Raw genomic sequence first — 18,736 nt, 5'->3', positions numbered from 1 at the left:
ACAGAGGGGATTGCAGGCAGGGTGGTGAGTGAGGGAATGTGGGGTTGGGCTACGGTGTCTGTGCACCTGGCCAGTTCGCCCCCCCCTCCCCCCCCCCCCCCCCACCCACTACCTCCCCACCACCCCCAGTCGATGGACGTGGAGGCGATCAGAGCATCCGCTGGGCGTTGGCCCTGACACACACCTCGTGCGGCCTCCTATGCCTCCCTGGGCCCAATGTCATGGATAATGGATATCAGGGTGACCATCACCTTGACGGCCACTGGGAGCAGGTGTCCTTCCCCCATACCTCTGCGGTGCCAGGTGTGCCAAGATCTGGCAGACATGTCACACTGTCTCTCTGCTCAGTCGGAGTCTTCGACGGCATGCCCAGTCCACCAGATCCTCGAATGACAAGCCTGTCGATACACGCAAGGTATCATGGTGCACCTTCTTGGCACCTTCTCCTCCTCGGCCTGTTGGGCGGCCGGCCCTCCATCCTGGGTGGCTGCCTCCTATTTTGCTGCTGCCTGCTCCGCTGCTGCCTGCTCCGCTGCTGCCTGCTTCATTGTTGCAGCTTCCTCCTCCTCCTCGAGCAGCCCCAGTTTATACAGGCACAGAGCATCTCCCAGGGCTGCGGCGACTAGCAGAACGGCCACCATTGCTGGTGGAATCCCAATATTCATTATCTGCAGGGGGTGAAAGGCCGACATGTTATCATGGTGTCATGGACATACCCCCGTGTCCAACCAGGTTCACCGGACCCAGTTGGCAAAGCGGGCTCTGCCCCCACATGTCGCTCCGCCCCCCCCCACCCATCGCCGCAACCCTGACCCCCATTGGTGGCTAGCATCCTAGGGGCCTCTAGCCCTCGCGCCCATCCCTGCTGCCAGGGGTACCATTGGTTGGCATTGCCCACGCTAGGGGTAGGCACCATGGCCCCCGTAGGGGCTACTGTGGGTGTTGCCCTGGGTGCGGGTGGCGGCCGGGTGGGGTGGGGGCGACCATATGGTCAGTGTCACTCTGCAGAACCAGGGGCCAAGGTGGGTGTCAGTGGGGTGCTCAGCAAGATGGCTGCCGTGCAAGCCACGGTAGTAATGATGCTCCGGGACCGGACACCACCCCAGTCCCGTGAAGGTCACCCCGGCCACTTGGCAGTTCGCCCTCCCCCACCCGCACTCCCCGGCCATGGAAGGCCATTGCCGCATCCCCTCCCCAAATCTCTGGGGCTGGATTCTCCGGTCCCCAACGCCGAAATTGTGTTCGGCGATGGGACGGAGAATCTGTTTTGTCGCCAAAATCGGGAGCGGCGCCGGATTTCAATTCTCCCCTGAAAAGCGTGTACTCTAGGAGTATGCTTCATCGATTATCCACCACCTCAGGTCATTGTCTGAGGCCCTCCCCGCGATGCTCCATCCCCAATCGGCCGAGTTCCCAACCGCGTGGGTTACATGTGCTGACACCTTCCGTGAACTTGCCATCGGGGGATGTCCAATCGGCGGGTAGGGGGGGGGTGCGCAAGCGGCCGATGGCACTGTGGGCGGGCAGTCGGGGCGCCCAAGCAGCTGATAGGGGGTACTACTTTGGCGGTCCAGGTCGACGGGCTGAGTCAACCATGGAGCACGGCACAGCCACTGCAGGCCTCCGCCGTGCGCATGTGTGGCCTCTGAACCGGAAGTGATGGTGGCCGTATCAGCAGCTAGAGTTGCCAGCTATATGCTGCCTCCCTGTTAGGCCCAGCAAAACGGGGAATTTGCTGGCTGTTTTACAGCAGGTTTCCTGGTGCAAAACATAACCGTTTTTAAGCCGGCATGGGAACTTAGTCTCCAAAACGGAGAATCCAGTCCATGAACTTCAGACTTCTCTCTTGACTATCATCCAATTCCTCCTATCAGTGTTATGGTACACATTCACTTTTTACCTTGCCTCAGAAAGCTGCTCAGTCTCATTGACAATTCGTAGGACAAAACAAGATGTGCTAAATACGTATAAGATGAAAAACATCTTTGTTTGAGACTTTGGAAAGGAACAACGTCCCATCGCTTTAAATAAATGTGGAAACTGTGGATCTTACCGGCAGTGGTTTGTGTATTTCAAACTAAATACTGCCTTGTGTCATTGATCAATATTTAAATGTCACTTCAATACATTTAAAACCTTTCTGTTTGCAACTCATGTTTGCAGAATTTGACTTCCTGTTGGAACATTTCTTGTAATGCTTTTGTCAACCATCCACTATTTAGATTCCTATGTTCACATTTATAAGAGTTTGCCTATGTGACGGGGGCTTATTTTTCTCCAGCAAAGAGGAGGCTGCGGGGTGATCTGACAGGAACCCTTAAGTTTTGAAGGTATTGGATAGATTTGACACACAGAAAACGTTTCCACTTTGTTGCAGACCACAATTAGGGGCATAAATATAAAATAGCCATAAATATATCCAATTAGGAACTCAGGCAAAACTTCTTTACATAGAGAGTGCTTAGGATGTGGAACTTATTACCACAAGGATTAGTTGAGCCGAATAGCATAGATGTATTTGAAGGGAAGCGAGATAGGTACTTAAGGGGGAAAGAAGTAAAATTATATGCTGATAGTGAGATGAAATAGTGGCGACAGGAGGCACATCTGAAACATGACTACCAACTCATACCATTTGAGTTAATGCCCTGTTTCTGTAATAGACTAAAGTAATTCATGATCTAACAATCATAGAATCTCTACAATGCAGAAGGAGGCACATTCAGCACATTGAGTCTGCACCAACCCTCTGAAAGAGCACCCTACCTCGGGTCAGGCCCCAATCCTATCTCTGTAACCCCACCTAATCTTTTGGACACTAAGGGGCAATTTGGCATGGCCAATTAACCTAACCTGCTCATCTGTGGGAGGTAACTGGAGCACCCAGAGGAAACCCACGCAGACACGGGGAGAAAGTGTAAACTCCACACAGTCACCCGAAGCCAGAATTGAACCCGGGTCCCTGGGACGATGAGGCAGCAGTGATAATCACTGTGCCACTCGACCGCCAACATACAGTACAATCATTTTCTTCTCTTTTGGTTCGCCAACTAATAATTCTTGCTCTCCCTGTCCTTGTCCTCGTTTGCGCACCAGTGGGAACAATCTTATTTTTAAATTACCTTTCACATTCTTCTTCAAACAGACAAACCTAAATATACAAGTATACAGTGGTTAAGCACTGCTGCCTCACAGCGCCAGGGATCCGACCTTGGGTGACTGTGTGGAGTTTGTACATTCTCCCTGTATCTGTGTAGATTTCCTCCGGGTGCTCCAGTTTCCTCACACAGTCCAAAGATGGGCTGGTTAGATGGATTGGCCATGCTAAATTGCCCCTTAGTGTCCCAAGGTGAGGCGGGTTATGGGGATAGGACGGGTTATTGAGCCTAAGTAGGGTACTCTTTTGGAGGTCGGGAAAGACTTGATGGGCCGAACGGCCACCTTCTGCACTGGAGGAATTCTATGAAAATAAATTACAGGGACATTGAGAGTGGGTAACGAAGGTAGCTAGCCTACTCTCCATTATTAACTTTTATAATCAATCAAGATAAAAGGAATGAAAACGTTAATTTCATTAAGCACACTTCAAGACATAAAAGTGCAAGGTCTGTATGGGGCACCGGGCTACAGGACAAATTCAGTCGGAATTAAAGGTAAATTATCTAAGTTTGCAATTCCACTGCATGATACTGGAATGAAGTCCCCAGTATCATCCTAACCCACAGGGGCTGATGGGCGGATGTAAATAACAGGTCCAAAATATGCTCTTTGAAATTGGGGTCAAGAGAGCATTCAACAACATTTGTACACTATAGATGAACCCACAGCTTCCTTCTTATACTCCTTTATCTTAAGATTTGGCCTGAACCTACCCAAGTGGAGAAAATGGTCAATGCTCACAATCCTCCAATATCAGTCTCTTGCTTACAAATACTGTCCCCATAACTCCTGAGCTGTTACCCTTGAATTGCTGTGTCTAAAGGTTGATGCTTTGGTTCCTGCTGTTCCTTTGGCTCAGTTGTTCCATTTTACTTCATCCAATTGCCTTATTAAACTTATGTTCTGAGAGTTCTGTCGTGTGTGGTGCTGCCATTACTACCTTTTGTCTGCTTTGGCTAGTGTGGCTAGCTGTTGCTATCACTACTGTTCTTGCTTCCAACAGGTATGTTTCTTAAAAAAAGCAAAAATCACACTGGTGGCAAAGATTGTCACAAAAGCCCCTCCCTAAATAGGTCATCTTACATATTGTGACAATTACATGAGTGGTTCATTAACATATGAAGGTGCTTCAATGGGGAAGACCCTGGTTTTATCAGGTCAGTCTTGCTATAATCAAAAACGTTCTCTGGCCCATGAATAGATCTTTCACAATGGAGCACATGTCTGGGGACAACACTGCTGTCACCGACACCCTCCTCCATCCCAGGGACAGTCACTTCGGCTGGGCACTTTAGTGAAGAGGCTCCTGGGCACTCTCTGGTGAGCTCCACACACATGCAGCGGTGAATCAGGTGGAAGTCGGAACCCCCAAGGGGGGCGGACGGTCAGAGGGTGTCCCAACTCCAGGGTCTAGCTGCCTTCAAAATGGATTTTGGGCTTCTGGAAAGGGCGATCCCATCAATGTTGGAGACGCAGGCACAGAGCCAGGGACTACAGGAGGGGTGTCAGCAACCATTCAGTGCCTGCAGGTTCAGTTGGAGGGGTCCAACCGCCTACAGGGGCAGGAGACGGTACCGACAATGTGTGCCACCCAGGCCAACACTGCACAAAGGTATGGGGCGTGGGTGTTGGAAATGGGCATGGGCCAGGGCAGTCAGGAGTTATGGCTGCGGCTGCCCTCGGAGACAGAAGATATGTGGGGGCGCCATGTGGTAGGGTCTTCCTCACACCGACCCGATACTCAACACTGCACCTCCCCTACCCTGGACCTCATACCTGTCACCCCAAGGGTTTGATAGGATCGTGAGATGGAATGTCCAGTATGCATGCAGGGATCAACCGGGCGGACAGTACAATGTGCTCCGGAGAGCAGGAGTCAGACTTCGTCAAACGATGCGGAGCACCAGAGCTCATCGCGGAGCAGGTCGTCATTGACCTCCGTCCCATGGACCAGATCCACTGATACTGCCAACCCAGGGCCAGAACCCTGTATTAAAGCAGGTGGGAAGCACGGAGGGGGGTGCAGGTGTGGCGGGGTGGTTGATGCAGGGAGAGGTGCTGGATTCAGGGAGGGGTGACTGGGGGGACGTTTGGCCTGCCAGTGGCCGGGCCAGCTAGTTAATGCACCTGGAGGCGATTAAATTGTCCTGTGCGCAGTGGCCCTGCCGCACATGTGTACAACCTCCTGTGGCTACCCGGGCTCGTGCCCTGCCCGTCCTGGCCCTCCTCCGCATCCTCGTCGGAGGACGCCTGGCATTCATCCTGCTACTCCAACATGTCACCCCTCTGTTGCGTGATGTTGTTGGGGTCACAGCAGGTCACCACGTTGTGGGAGGCTGGGAGACCCTCCTAAGGGCTATGTTGGAGGGCATTGTTATAGCGGTTCTCGCATCGGTCTGAGGCCTCCGGATAGGCATCATCAGCCACGATCGCAGCGGATAGCCCCTGTCACTCTAGGGCCAACCCCGGGAGAGCATCTCGAAGGTGTCAGGCGCTGTCGGGTGTAACAGGATGGGGCGGCACGGTGGTTATATGGTTGGCACGACTGCCTCACGGCGCCAAGGACCCAGGTTCAATCCCGGCCCCTGGTCACTATCTGTGTGAGGTTTGCACATTCTCCCCGCGTCTGCGTGGGTCTCACCCCCAACCTCGTCCGTTTCCCCCCCCCAACACTTTTCCCTCCACACCGCATCCCTGGACCCGTCGGTGCCTGGCACGGGGGGGCTCTCACCCTGCCACCCGTCCTTGCCGACAGGGGCACAGGTGGCTGACGCTACCCATGCCAGCGATAATCTCTAAGGACCCTGTCCTGCACCATGCTGGGTCTACAGTCAGGGTCCTCCTTGGATAGGCTGGAACACTGCAGCACCTTGGACTCCCCCCTGCCCCCCTCGCATCTGGTGGGCAGCAGGCACAACAGGCTGGCACCACACCACCTGGGATGCCTAAGTAGCCGCCAGGCCATCCAGGCCTGGTCGTCCCATAAGACGGCCGCCAAAAAGGACCCAGTTCGCTGGGCGGGAATCACAGCAGGCCGCCTCCACTCCTGCTGTACCGTCTGGGGAACCAGCAAGATGTTGGGGCCCGTAAGGCCAGAAAGTTAGACACTAGTTAAGTAGTCACGGGTGCAGGGCACAGTTTAGTTAGATGGACTGGGGCACAAATCTGTAAATATGTTGTCACATTAAACACCTGTTCACACTGTTACAACCTGGCTCGGTGCTCTGTCATTTTGGGTGTGAGGGGTGTGCTGTCTGGGCTGGCCAGGGTGGAGGGGGGGAATGGGTGGACCCTGTGGGTGGCCTGGGTTACCCGCCGCCCCACTACTGTCACCCCAGTGATTTGATGGGACCATGTCATGGATTGGCCAGCTCAGATGCAGGGATCACCCAGGTGGAGAGTAGAACATGCTACTGTGGGCAGGGGTCAGACGGTGTCATACAATGCGGAGCACTGGAGCTCATCGCAGAGCGGGTTGTCATCATCTTCCATCCCATGGACCAGACCCGGTGTTACTGCCAACTCAGGGCCCTGACCCCGTGGTGCGACAGGTATGCATTACAGGCAAGGGGGTAGCTGTGTGTGTGTGTGGGGGGGGGGGGGGGGGTATGCGGTGTCCGTGCCCCTGGCCAGTTCGCTCCCCACCCCCCAATTGGTGAACCTGGAGGCGATCAGAGCATCCCATGCACGTGGGCTCGGGTGCACACGTCGTGCGGCCTCCCGTGCCTGTCAAAGCTCCATGTCCTGCCCACCTTCCTTTCTCCCTCCCCCGCATCCTCCTCGTCGGAGGATGCCTGTCATTCATTATCCTCCTCCAGCACGTTGCCCCTCTACTCCATGATGTTGTGGAAGACACAGCAGGCCGCCACAACGTGGGCAATCCTCTCAGCACCATACTGGAGGGGCAGGGGGGGGGAGAGGGGAATCTTAAACATGTCAGGAATCGTCGAGTGTGCCAGGCATTGTGCGCACTGCCCGGGTATTGGGCTCAGATGTGTATGATGCGCAGCTGGTGCTCACATATCAGCTGCATGTTAATTGAGCGGAACCCTTTCGGTTTGTGTACAGCGGCCTGTCATGTGCAGGTGCTCGTAGGGAGACATGCATCCCGTCTATCACGCTGGACCCGGGGCATCCCATCAATGGCGGCGAACCCCGCTGCCTGGGCATCCTGGTGGACTCGGTCCACATTGAAATAGATGTATTGTGTCCCCTGGACATATGGGGCCTCCCATGATGGTGCAAATGCACTTGTGCACCAAGGTCTGTGGGATTCCGGACAGGTCTCTAATCGGCGCCTGGAAGGATCCAGTAGCATAAAGTTCAGGGCGACTGTCACCTTGATGGCCACTGGGAGCAGGTGTCCTCAACCATACACCCGCGATTCAGGTGTGCCAAGATCTGGCAGATATGTCACACTGTCTCCCTGCTCAGCCAGAGTCTTCGACGGCATGCCCAGTCCGGCAGGTCCTCAAATGACAGGCGCTGCCAGTACACGCGAGGCCTCATGCGGCGTCTCCTTTGCATCTCCTCCACCTCGGCCGGTTGGGTGGCCGGCTGCATCCTGGGCGACTGCCTCCTGTCCCTCTGAGACAGGCTCTGCTGCTGCATGCTCCGCTGCTGCAGCTTCCTCCTCCTCAAGTAACTCCAGCTCGTACAGCCACAGGGCATGCACCAGGGCGGCGGCGATCAGCAGAAAGGCCACCATTGCTGGTTGTAATCCAATATCCATTGTCTGAAGGGGGTGAAAGGCCGACATGTTAGCATGGTGCATACCTCCATGCCAACCAGATGCAATGGGCTACATGGTGCCCTTGGTTGGCACTATGGGCTCTGCTGCTGCATGTCCCCACCTCCGCAAACCTGGCTCGTCAGTGGTCGGCATGATGGGAGCTTCTGGCCCTGGTGTAGTCTCTGATGCCAGGAGTACCATGGGAGGCACAGTAGCACAGTATATGGGCGGCACGATGCACAGTGCATGGGTGGCACGGTAGAATAGTGGTTAGCACAATTGCATCACAGCTCCAGGGTCGCAGGTTCAATTCCTGGCTTGGGTCACTGTCTGTGCGGAGTCTGCATGTTCTCCCCGTGTCTGCGTGGGTTTCCTCCAGGTGCTCCGGTTTCCTCCCACAGTCCAAAGCTATGCATGTTACATGTATTGGCCATGCTAAATTGACCCTCGTGTCCAAAAAGATTAGGTTGGATTACTGGGTTACGGGGATAGGGTGGAGGTGTGGGCTTGGGTGGGGCACTCTTTCCAAGGGTCGGTGCAGTCTCGATGGAACGAATGGCCTCCTTCTGCACTGCAAATTCCATGATCAGCTGGTGCTGCCTTTGCCAGCGTTATGCTCCGCGGCCCCTGCCCGGCGTCCCCACAGGGGCTACTGTGGGTGTTGCCTTGGGTGGGCCACCAGTGCGTGGCGGCCAGATAGGGGGAGGGGGTGGTATGGTGGAGGGTGAGGTGCGGGAGCACTCATATGGCGGGTGTTAATCTGCAGGACCGAGGGCCAAGCTGGGTGGTCACTGGGGTGCACAGCAAGATGGCCGCCTTGCAATGGCTTGACTGGACAATGCCCCTGTCGGGGGGGGGGGGGGGGGGGGGGGGGGGGGGTTCACTCCGACCACTCACCCTGTTCCCGTCGCCTCCCCCCCTTCCTTCCCTAGTCCCCCTTCCCCCACCAATGTCCAGCCCCACAGTCCTGTCACGCCTCTCTGTGTTCTACCTCCTCTCTCTCCCTCATCAGCTACAACACCGGATTCACGATTTTTAAAAGCAAAAGTGAACCGTGTCGTCGGGAACTCGGCCCATAGGAAGGGGACAAGTGTGGATGCCCCGGAGAATACCGTGTCAGGCCTGCTAATGACATGCAAACAATGTTTACTATATGTACATTCCAGACCGCAGTGACATCCTGTCGAGGTGACGGAGAATTGCGATTTGGTGTCAAATCGGCACGCGCCGCGATTTTGCCGTCGGAACTCCACCCGATCGTGTTTTGCGATTTCGCCGTCAGCCAAAGGAGAATCCCACCCAGCATATTCAGCAATGTTTCACTCCCTCAGTACCACACTGTAGTGTTAGCCTAAATTATGAGAAGTCTTTAGCGTGGAGTTTAAACCGAAAGTCTGTAACCCAAAAACGGTGCCACTAATCCAAGGCAAACAACTTGGTGAGTTAGTTCCTTTCCACCTGCAAACCATATTTCAGCAAGTCATGAGGATATGTGACGGACAGAATTAGTGGAACCAAAGATAAATAGAAAGAAAACTATTGTTAAAAAGGTTACATCTGTGAGTGCAACCTGATTATGATAGGATGAAAGATTTCTGAAAATCTCAGTATGTCAGCCTTATAAAAATTGATCTAATGCTTCTTTAAAACAGGCGGAGGCTTATAAAAAATATGATAAACTATTTCCATGTCTTCTGCATCAAAATGTATTTATTTTACACAGATGAATTGAAGTTTTGTTTATGCAAAACCATTCTCTGCAATTAAATTGTAAGTTGCAACTCACTGTATACAAGTCAGGGCATCACGGTAGCATTGTTGACAGCACAATTGCTTCACAGCTCCAGGGTCCCAGGTTCGATTCCGGCTTGGGTCACTGTCTGTGTCGAGTCTGCACATCCTCCCCGTGTGTGCGTGGGTTTCCTCCCACAGTCCAAAGATGTGCAGGTTAGGTGGATTGGCCATGATAAATTTCCCTTAGTGTCTAAAATTGCCCTTAGTTTTGGGTGGGGTTACTGGGTTATGGGGATAAGGTGGAGGTGTTGACCTTGGGTAGGGTGCTCTTTCCAAGAGCCGGTGCAGACTCAATGGGCCGAATGGCCTCCTTCTGCACTGTAAATTCTATGCTATCTATGATATCTAAGTCAAAAGAAAAACAAGCATATTAACTTTTTTTAATATTTTGGAATGTTCATTATCTAGATGGCACACAGTCCTGATGTACTGGCATGCAGTGCCAGTTGCATGTACAAAGACGAAACAATGCATCAAATTGACCTGATTTTACACATCATCCAACAACTATCTTGAAAGTGACAATGGCAGAACATTGTCATAAATTGAACAACTGCTTTTAGGAGGACAATGTAGAGAGATCAGAAAGGAGGTGGGAATAGCTAACATTTTAAGGGAAAAGTGATTGTTTTTCATTGAATACCAGCAGAACCCAAAATTACTCTCAGCATTGACTGATTTTCTTATTTTTCCTCATTAGTCATTATTAAGTTGACTATTACAGACCAAATTACATCAGCAATGTGGCATTTCTTCAGAAATCTCATCTAAATATATCTACCAATGGTCTAATTCAAGAGTTTATTCTCGTTAATTTTGGGAAGCAGATAATTGGGGCTTTAAAAACAAATCACAACAGTTCAATCAATACTGGATCATGTTTAAAGAATTGGTTATCAGTGTAAAATAGTTACTATATTACTCAGAAATTTTAATGGAAAATGAACAGTAAAACATACTCTGATAAATCTTCACCTTCACCGTTGTCCTTACTTTAGCGATTGAATTGCTCAAAGCATCACCATGTATTTAGCATTTTTTTAAAGTATCCTTACTTTCGAAAGACTAAACCAAGTCACATATTATGGCTTTTTCATTATATACAAAAAATACAGATCAATACTTATTAACTACTCACACTTCTGCCAAGTACAATAACTCATTGCCCTACATTGTAGATAGATGATTTTCTTTACACTAAATATTTCCTTTGTAAAGAAGCAGAAGACTGGTGACTGAGCATGAATCATAAATCATGCAAGCAATTTGTTACAAATGGAGGACATCTGGGGACATAAGGAACAGCACCATGATACTGAAAAGCTCAGGCAATTGACATCTAATAAATAGAATAGGCTTCTAAAATTGACGAGTGAAATTACTCACCTGCATGCAAGAAAAGAAAATGCAATTATAAGAGCCCATTAATGAATAATAACTATTGATTTTATTTGATTTATTATTGTCACATGTATTAGTATACAGTGAAAAGTATTGTTTCTTGCCTGCTGTACAAACAATGCATACCGTACATAGGGAAGGAAGGAGAGACTGCAGAATATAATGTTACAGTTATAGCAAGGTGTAGAGAAAAGATCAACTTAATACGAGGTAGGTCCATTCAAAACTCTGATGGCAGTAGGGAAGACGCTGTTCTTGAGTCGGTTGGTACACAACCTCAAACTTTGGTATCTTTTTCCTATCGGAAGAATGTGGAAGAGAGTATGTCTGGGATGGGTGGGGTCCTTAATTATGCTGGCTGCCTTTCTGAGGCAGCGGGAATTATAGATAGAGTAAATGGAAGAGAGGCTGGTTTGCGTGATGGACTGGGCTATATTCACAACCTTTTGTAGTTTCCTGCGGTCTTGGGCAGAGCAGGCTCCATACCAAGCTGTGATCCAACCAGAAAGAATGTTTTCTATGGTGCATCTGTAGAAGTTGGTGAGGGTCGTAGCTGACATGCCAAATTTCCTTAGTCTTCTGAGAAAGTAGTCATTGGTGGGCTTTCTTAACTATAGTGTCGGCATGGGGGGACCAGGACAGGATGTTGGTGATCTGTACACTAAAAACTTGAAGCTCTCAACACTGTCTACTCCGTTCCCATTGATGTAGACAGGGGCATGTTCTCCACTACACTTCCTGAAGTCGATGACAATCTCCTTTGTTTTGTTGACATTGAGGGAGAGATTATTGTCGTCGCACCAGTTCACCAGATTCTCTATCTCATTCCTGTACTCTATCTCGTCATTGTTTGAAATCCAACCCACTACTGTGATGTCATCAGCAAATTTGAAAATCGAGTTGGAGGGGAATTTGACCACAGTCATAGGTGTATAAGGAATATAGTAGGGGGCTGAGGACACAGCCTTGTGGGGCACCGGTGTTATGAATGATCGTGGAGGAGGTGTTGTTGCCTATCTTTACTGATTGTGGCCCGTGGGTTAGAAAATTCAGGATCCAGTCGCAGAGGAAGGAGCCGAGGCCAAGGAGTTTGGAGATGAGTTTCGTAGGAAGGATGGTGTTGAAGGCTGAGCTGTAGTCGATAAATAGGAGTCTGACAGAGGTGTCTTTGTTATCTAGGTGTTCCAGGGTAGAGTTCAGGGCCATGGAGATGGCCTCTGCTGTGGACCTGTTGCAGCGGTAGGCGAACTGTAGTGGATCAAGGCAATCCGGGAGGCTGGAGTTGATTTGTTCAATGACTAACCTTTCAAAGTACTTCATGATGATGGATGTCAGAGCCACTGGACAATAGTCATTAAGGCACGCTGCTTGATTTTTTTTTGGTACAGGGATGATGGTCATCTTCTTGAAGCAGATAGGGACCTCAGATTGTTGTAAAGAGAGGTTGAAGATGTCTGCGAATACCCCGCCAGCTGATCCGCGCAAGACTTGAGTGCTCGTCCAGGCACCCCAACCGGGCCAGTGGCTTTCTGTGGGTTGACCTTCGAGAAGGCTGCTCTGAAGTCTGCAATGGTGATCTCAGATACAAGTTCATCGCGGCTTCTGGAGTGGAGGGCTCGCTCTCGCTGACCTCTTGCTCAAAGTGGGCATAGGATGCATTGAGCTCATCAGGGAGAGGTGCATTGGAGCTGCCGATTTTACATGCCTTCATCTTGTAGCCCGTTATGTCTTGCAGACCTTGCCATAGACGACGGGGATCCGTGTGGCTAGCCTGGGACTCGAGCTTGGTCCGATACTGTCTTTTGCCATCTTTGATGGATTTCTTTCGATCATATCTGGCTTTCTTGTAGAGGTTAGGGTCGCCTGACTTGAACGCCTCAGACCTGACTTCAGTAAGCAGTAGATATCCTTGTTCATCTAGGGTTTCCAGTTGGGAACACACGGATTTGCTTCTTTGGCACACAGTCTTCTACACACTTACTAATGAAGTCAGTTACTGTAGTGGCGTACTTGTTCAGGCTGGTCACAGAGTTTTTAAATACTGACCTGTCCACTGACTCTAAACAGTCCCGTAGAAGATCATCTGATTCCTCAGACCAACAATGCACGACTTTCTTTGACGGATTCTCCCACTTCAGTTTTTGCTTATAAGCCGGGAGCAGGAGCAGTCATGTGGTCAGATTTGCCAAAGTGTGGGCGGGCGATAGAGCGGTAGGCATGTTTGATATTTGTGTAGCAGTGGTCCGGGATGTTTGTGCCTCTGGTGGAACAGGTGACGTGTTGGTGGTAACTTGGTAGTATGCTCGAGCTTGGCCTGATTGAAGTCCCCAGCTACAATGAACGAGGCCTCGGGATGTTTCGTTTCAAGGCTATTTGTAGTGGTGAATATTTCGTCCAGTGCAATTTTCACGTTCGCATCGTTCTTTGGTGGAGAAGCTAAGATTGTACCTTGTAAGTTATAAAAATTACACCTAATGTGTATTAATGCTGTCACACACAAATGTAACATTTAAAGCAACAGTGGCTTCAAAATCAGTAAGGATATCTGTTTAAAATACATAAGTCCAAAATTTTGAAAACCAAAAGCCTTCTTCCACTTTTCTTCAATGTCTGGAATTTTCTGTCAAAAGTAGTTATTAAAAATGTTGATATTTTGCTAAAGTGGCATGCACTCTTTTTATAGGAAACAGTAACACAAGTAATTTATAGTTGATGAAAGAATCCCTTTCATAAGGCTGCAATTCTAGACAAAACTATCGTTTGACAATGATTTTTGAGTTTCTTTTTAACTTTGTATATTTTCAAAACTTGTCATAAGTTCCTTTTATCGTTGACCTAAATGAAAAATGCACATGTAGCACTTTATTATCTTGAAAAAAAATGGACTGGTATCATTTTGATGCTGGGTTCTCCGACTTCTATTTTCACAACATGCACAATTCACATTTACTTCATATTCATTCTTTAAAATATTAGTTTGTCTCAAATTGTAACTTAATGTACTGTAATGTTCACAAAACATTTTCATTGATTTTCCTGTCAGCCAACTGGACTTAAATATACCTAAATCAATCTTACAATACATATCTAAAACCATGGACGGGATTCTCTGGTTCCCAAGCCACCGCTATTTCTCGGTTGCCCGCCTCTCGCTGGCAGCGGGATTTTATCTTCCCACCTTTTATCAATGGGATTTTCCATTGAAACCACCCCATGCCGCCGCGAAATCCACGGGCGGCAGTGCACTGCCGGTGGGAAAAGTGAATGGCAATGACCGGAGAATTCCGCCCTGTATGTTGAATGAGAGTTAAAGCTCTAGAACTTACAAATGCTGTGGGCTTTGAGGGTGAGATCTTCCAGCTGTTCACGTCAGTAGGATTTTCTGGTCCCACCAACGGCGCACCCCCAGTGTGGGTTTCCTGGCGGCTTGGGGTGGATTCAATGGGAAATCCTATTGACAGCGACATGACCAGAAGATCCTGCCACTAGCCAATGGCAGGCCGCCTCCTGCCATGAGGAGGCCAAAGAATCTTGCCCTGAATTTTATATGCATAAATGATTGTGTTATGAACATGATTATGCACCAAGGCAAATAAAGTACTACAGGGTAATGGAAACCAGTGGCTATGGTACTGGACTAGATGCTCAGAAGTTGAGTTTAAATCAGCACCATGACAAGTTGGATTGTACTTAATAAATGTGCGGCAGACTGTGGGCTAGCAGCAGTTAAGTAGAGATCTTATGGCACAGCCGGCAGCGTCCCTTCCTCTGGGCCAGAAGCTCAAGTCTCCCCAGGGCTTAATGGCCAAGAAGGTACATTCATAGTACAGCCAGACAGGTTGAGTATAAACTTGCAAATCATTCCAACACTTATCAATAGCAGGTTGTAAGAGTGGTAGATATTCCTGGTCAGCCACATGATGGAAACAACAGTGGAGCCTCTACCATCACTATGCACTATTGCTCCAGACTACAACATGAATGTAAAAGTGCCTGTTGCCACAGAAACTCAGACTCCTAAACGAAGTGTAACACACCACGGCTATCAGTTAAGTGACCAGTAAAGCTCCAAGATTGTCCTAAGCACTCAACAGGTTTGTTAAATGTCCTTAAGGGAAGAACATCTAAGATCAGTTTGGCCAAGTGACTCAAGTTAAACACAACATAATGACTCAAAATGCCCTATGGGGAATACCATCTTCCATTGTTATTCAGATTCAAGAGTAAATAATTGAAACATAAGAGTACATTACATTCAGATATATCATACCCTTGGTTCAAAAAGGATATACATTCAGTTGAAGGCAAGTTGAGGGCAGCACGGTAGCATTGTGGATAGCACAATCGCTTCACAGCTCCAGGGTCCCAGGTTCGATTCCGGCTTGGGTCACTGTCTGTGCGGAGTCTGCACATCCTCCCCCTGTGTGCGTGGGTTTCCTCCGGGTGCTCCGGTTTCCTCTCACAGTCCAAAGATGTGCAGGTTAGGTGGATTGGCCATGATAAATTACCCTTAGTGTCCAAAATTGCCCTTAGTGTTGGGTGGGGTTACTGGGTTATGGGGATAGGGTGGAGTTGTTGACCTTGGGTAGGGTGCTCTTTCCAAGAGCCGGTGCAGACTCGATGGGCTGAATGGCCTCCTTCTGCACTGTAAATTCTATGATTCTATAAAACAGATCTTTGTTAATATTTTACAATAAAGTTTTGGAATAATCTAGGTGTGAAAGTGATCCAAGTCAAAAAGCACTACAAATTGTATTTTAATGGTAAGCTTACTGAACTGATGTACTAAAATGAAGAACTTAATTTGCAGAATAGCTTTTTCTCATCTTCACTTTTTCTTAATGCCCCAGAATTTGTGGATGTAATGACAATGAAATTCTGAGAGCTCGGCAGCATTAATGTGCAAAATTGACCGTAACTTCTGGCACAAAAATTGCAGAAGCTGTCGATGATGTCCTGCTTCTCCATATGGTATGTGGTGCAGTCATTGCAGATACAATAAATACAGAATAAGTCAAATTACACAAACTTCAGTTTATGCATACCATTTTCACGATAAAAAGTACTGAATATGTTAAGCTTTGTTGAGAGTTGAACTGAGATTTTAACAGTGAATGAAGTCCTATACTGCTGAGCTCAATTGCTCAGAAAAACTAATTTTACAGTACTGAGTGACATTCAGCAGAAGCACCTTTAAAAATTCCATTAATTTATAAATATTTTACAAATTTAATTTCAGATTTTATCTTATTCCCATGCCTATATCCCAATCCTATTTTGCTTCCTGAAAAGTTATTAAAATGTTAATTATATCTGCTTTAACTTCCTGTTTTAACACAGTAGTTAGCACCGTTGCTTCAAAGCGCCAGGGTCCGGGTTCGTTTCCCGCTTGTATGTGCGGAGTCTGCATGTTCTCCCGTGTCTGCGTGGGTTTCACGGTGCTCCGGTTTCAAAGAACAACAAAAAGTACAGCGCCAGGAACATGCCCTTCGGCCCTCCAAGCCTGTGCCGATCACGATGCCCTAACTAAAAACAAACCTTCTACCCTTACTTGGTCCATGTCCCTCTATTTCTTCCTTATTCATATATCCATCCAGATACCCCCTAAATGTTGCTAATGTGTCTGCTTCCACCACATCCTCTGGCAGCGTGTTCCAAGCACCCACCACTCTGTGTGAGAAACTGACCCCGCGTATCTCCCATAAACTTTCCCCCTCTCACCTTGAACCTCTGCCCAATAAACTTTCTCCGTGTCACAAGTAGGCTTACATTAATACTGCCCACAAGTCCGAAAGATGTGCTTTTTGGGTGAATTGGACAATTTTAATTCTCCGCCTCCCGAACAGGTGCCGGAGTGTGGCGACGAGGGGATTTTCACAGTAACTTCATTGCAGTGTTAATGTAAGGGGTGATTACAGATTTCAGCAATTCTGGCCAAAAGAATCAAAATGAATCAGCTCTTTCTGATGGTTCTCCAGTGCTTCCTGTTTGCATTTGTTGATACCAGCCATGCTGAATGCCTGCACCTGTGAAATAACTGCTAAGTTTGGGCTGATATTTTGTTCCTAGGTCCCAATCCAGTCATCAAGAGAAAATGTGAGTCAGGAACTCTCAAATTCCAGTGCTGGGACTCCGAGAGCAAGTTTTGAGGAGGCAACTAATTAACTGGCAGCCTCCAGCGAGTCCATCCTATTAAGGAAAAAGTCAAGCTCCCAAGATTGAAGGGCCAATAGGAGGCTGCCTCGCATTGAAAGATTGACACCCGACGGTGGATGGCAGTTCTCAGTATAGGTACGGGAAGAAGAAGGCATCTCAAAATGGATTAAAAATAAAAAGCAGCCACAGTTGTCATTCTGTCATTGTGGAGAAGAGACTGCATAGGAGTCTGTAACTCTCTGGTAATCACATCTTTGGCTGGCAGTTAAATTCAATGAGTTCTATCCTTGTCTTCCATTGGGAGGCTGCTTCAATTCATTGGCTGGGCTTCAGTCTCAACAGGGACCTGTCTGTGGAGGCAACATATAACAAATACCCTCGGTTGGGAATTTAATCTGCTACCTGCTGCTGGTGAGCAACTGGCTGTCACCTCCCTGATCTAGTCTCATAGAAAATTTCCCAAAGGCGGGAACATGGCAGTAGCTGAAAATTCCTGCCACCGGTCTCAGTTGTGAAACCCATAGAAACTTCAGTTCTCAATGTCTGAACTCAAAAATGAATCAGTCACTTTGTTGAGGTACTAGAGGTGTCCTACTTCCTATGAATCATGCCACAACACTGCCCCTGCCTTTGAGAAAAGGGAAAGATATAGAAAGCAATAATGAACCTGGCAACTGGCTTTAAGGCATTAATTTAATTAATTCTTAATTGTTTTCTATTCATTGGAAATAATTTCAATTACATCTTTAACAGGTAGAATTGAAGTGTACTGTGGCATGGTCAGATTCTGTGGTATATGTCTCAACCAATGTCTAAGATACTCATCTAAATTATTTCCATTTCTTCATTCATAATTAACTGATACACAGTTGCAAAAGGAATGAATAGCTAATGCATTAAAATAACAGCAAAATAACTATTAAAAAGTTCAAGGAGACCTCTCTTCACCTCTCACTCCTGACGTCATTAATAAGAGATATTTTCTCAAAAATCGAGAAATTTGACTTTAAAACATTTCTGTTTAACCAATGAACTGCCTGGGGCAATGCTGACTGAATAACTGTCTTATAAATCCATGTAATTGCTGTTTTTATGAATCTTCTAAACAATCTGGATACCTTTTTCTACTTTACAAGGAGATTGTTACGGTTTATGTAATTAAACATCAATACAAGGAAAATATCAAACAGCATCAATCAAAAACCAATAAATAAAATAGCCATTTCTGTACAGGTTTGTTTTACATATTTAAGATAATGAATTCGCTCACATCTAAAGTATTATGGATGGATGCAGGCTGTAACAAGAAAAAGTGAGTTTAAAGAAAATAGCCAAATTTTGGCTTCATTTCTGAGCATCTCATCGCAAGATGGAGAAAAGGAACAAGATTACTTATCACTTTCAGACTAGTGAATAGGACAGCCAAGGCATTTACTAAATTCAAAGCCAAGAAATTACTGTTGATAATATTAGTGATGAACAAATCTGCCAGTT

The 18,736-nt window shown here is 48.0% G+C and overlaps 1 long non-coding RNA gene across 3 annotated transcripts; it reads left to right on the top strand.

Annotated features, from left to right (window-relative positions):
* The first annotated feature begins 4,286 nt into the window (after positions 1-4,286).
* On the top strand, positions 4,287-17,439 carry LOC119953752. Of its 3 annotated transcripts, none has more exons than XR_005458091.1 (3): positions 4,287-4,316; positions 15,937-16,057; positions 17,156-17,439. It is a non-coding gene; the product is annotated as an uncharacterized LOC119953752 (long non-coding RNA). The 3 variants fall into 3 exon arrangements; XR_005458093.1 differs by lacking the exon at positions 4,287-4,316 and adding an exon at positions 4,349-4,479; XR_005458092.1 differs by lacking the exon at positions 4,287-4,316 and adding an exon at positions 10,110-10,277.
* The last annotated feature ends 1,297 nt before the right edge of the window (positions 17,440-18,736 follow it).

The sequence above is a fragment of the Scyliorhinus canicula genome, chromosome 18 (genome assembly GCF_902713615.1).
Source record: "Scyliorhinus canicula chromosome 18, sScyCan1.1, whole genome shotgun sequence".
Lineage (NCBI taxonomy): Eukaryota > Metazoa > Chordata > Chondrichthyes > Carcharhiniformes > Scyliorhinidae > Scyliorhinus > Scyliorhinus canicula.
This window is presented reverse-complemented; position numbering and strand designations above follow the sequence as displayed.